Here is a 3,164-nt window from a genome sequence, read left to right on the forward strand (position 1 = left end):
TGTTAGCTCTAGTCGTAAACTTTGAGTTGAAGGGAATATTTCCCATGACTCCAGCATTGGTAGGTCCTCCTGCAGTCAAGAAAATCAACTGTGTCAATCCTAGTGGTACTCTCTGTTCATCACAAAGTCCTACTTTTTTGTCCTAGTTCTTATATCTATCATATGGCACTCTATCCTAGTGGTACTACCTGTTCATCACAAAGTGCTGCTCTCTATCCTAGTGGTACTCCTTGTTCATCACAAAGTACTGCTTTCTATCCTAGCTAGTGGCATTCCCTGTTCATCACAAAGTGCCGCTCTTTTTTAGTACTCCCTGTTCATCACAAAGTACTTCTTTTTTTTTCATCCTAGTGGCATTCCTTATTCATCACAAAGTGCTTCTCTTTTTTATTACTCACTGTTCATCACAAAGTACTACTTTTTTTTATCCTAGTAGCATTCCTTGTTCATCATAAAGTGCTTTTTTTATCTTATCTTATAGGGGACCTACTTGAGTGTATCCTCTTGAGTAGCTTATCTAATTGGCAATGTATGTTCTATCACAAAATTGTCAATCTTTTTGGTACTCCTTGTTCATCACAAAGTACCTTGATCTATCCTATTCTAGGGCCTCTGCTTGAGTGTATCCTCTTGAGTAGTTTCCTAATTGGCAACATATGTTCTATCACAAAATTGTCAATCCTAGCCCTATCTGCTATTCTAGTCTTCCCTAGAGGACCTACTTGAGTGTATCCTCTCAGTAGCTTATCCAATCAATAGCGTATGCTTATTACAGAACTATTGATTTGTCCTTGAAGACACAAACGTGCCTACTCTGCATAGATGCACTTGACACACATAGACGCGCCTATGCTCTGCACAGACGCCCCTGTCCTGCACAAACGTGCTTGCAAGACACATACGCGCTCACATTGAATATAGACGCCTTTGAAATTGTAGACGTGCCTGGCACAAACACAGACACACCTATCCTACCCAGATGTACCTAGCACCAATGCAGACATGCCTTAACATTATTCCTCCCACTTGACATTTTTTGCAACATATCTAAAGCGCATTTATTGCACTACCTAGCATGCATTTATGACAACAATTAATGCGATAAAGTACAAGGAGGTTTTGTGGTACTTACCAACTCTCCTGCATCTGCTGGCCTTTGATATCAGCAAACACGATCGAATTTATGCACCAATGCCATCGGTGTTGACTGCTGACTGCTCTCTCTACACTCTGATCTCTTAGGTGTGTGGATGAAAATGAAGATGTTTTCCTTCGTAGTCTATCTTATAGACTACCCTAGCTCTAATCTCCTATGTCAGTCTTCTTTATCCAGTGACTCCATCACTCTATCCTATCCAGTCAGTCCATTCTAGCCTTTCTTTCTTATCGAGAGATTGTTTGTGATATTTTCAGACATTTTCATTCAATCTCTCGAGGGGGCATATCATTCTCATCTTGGGGAAACTTTGTATCAGTTCATCTTATCTTCTTTGAAACAATGCGACAAGCTGCATTGTCTCAAAGAGGGGCAAAATGTAGACACCTAAAATTGTCCTGTCTAATTAAATAAATAGTTTATTTATTTAATTATTTTAAGCCTAATTCTTCCATTAATTACATAAATCTTTATTTATTTAATTAATTCATTTATCCTCTTCTAGCCTTATTTCTCATTTAAATAAATACATTTATTTATTTAAATTATCCCTTTTTCTAAATTAAATAAATATCTTATTTATTTAATTGATCTCACTTCTTCTATTAATTAAATAAATATTTATTTATTTAATTAACTCATTAGCCTTTTCCACCTATGACACATGTCATTCATGTCTTAATTCCTACACTACCTACCCTCTCATTATTTTATTATTTACTCTACCTACCCTCTAATACTAGCCAACCATTTATCTTTTACACCTCTCAATCTTATCCCTCCATTTCTTATACTGTCTTCTATATAAGGATGCTTCTTTCATTATAAACCCTATTCAACTAATCAGCTAATCATTCTACCCGACTACGCTTTCGAACTTTCATATGTGATCAAGCCTACTTACAACCACATTTTTGTTCTTTGTTGAGCTCTTGTGCATACATAAAATCTGAGAGAAAATATACCAAGAAAGATCAATGGAGATAGGAAGAATGGAGATCCAAACCCTATTGGACATGTGATGGTATAATCTTTGTGATTTCATTTGATTTGCATTTAGTTTCGGTAATCTTCATATGTTATGGTGGATCTTTTTTGTTGTTAGGATAGGGTTTTTGTGGTTGAATTCATTTAGTATTTCAATATTGTTGTTTCCATTTTTACCATAAACAAGAACAAAATTGAAACAACAAGTGTTGCAGAACCTTCCGGAAGATGAGCATTACCTAAGGGTTAATCAAGCCTTAGAAAAAGATTCTTCAGATCATATTATGATGGATATGAAATAGAATCTGATGGCATTTTAAGGTACCAAGGAAGGATGTACATACCTGAAGGAGGAGAGTTGAGGAAGTTAGTACTACATGAGATGCACAATACACCTTATTCAGGACACCCTGGAATAACAAAGATGGTAGCTAACCTAAGATATTTGTATTTTTGGCCTAAACTCAGAAAGGAAGTGATTGAGTATGTGGGACAATGTTTGGAATGTCAGCGAGTGAAAGCTGGACATGTTCATCCAACAAGACTTTTATTCCAACAATATCATACCAGAATACAAGTGACAAGTAATCAGTACGAATTTTAGACAAGGATTATCGATGAACATAAATAAACATGACACTATCTTAGTATTGGTGGATAAGTTGACTAAAGTTGCAAATTTCATACCTGGGAATCTCAAGGATGGATCATTTGCTCTTGCCAAGAAATTTGTGCAAGATATTTTTTCAGTTACATGGTGTACCAGAAACCATAATATCAGATAGGGATACCAGGATGAATTCCAGATTCTGGACAATATTAAATGCAACATTGGGAATTAGACTGAATTTTAGTTCAACATATCACCCTCAGATTGACAGCCAAACATAAAGGGTTAATCAGGTTGTGGAATATCTTTTACGGATGTATTGCATGGATCAGCAGTACAAATGGGAGGAGTACTCGCGTTTGGTTGAATTTTCTTATAACAACTCCTTTCATGCATCCTTAGGGATGCACC

The sequence above is a fragment of the Cryptomeria japonica genome, chromosome 3, assembly GCF_030272615.1.
Source record: "Cryptomeria japonica chromosome 3, Sugi_1.0, whole genome shotgun sequence".
Lineage (NCBI taxonomy): Eukaryota > Viridiplantae > Streptophyta > Pinopsida > Cupressales > Cupressaceae > Cryptomeria > Cryptomeria japonica.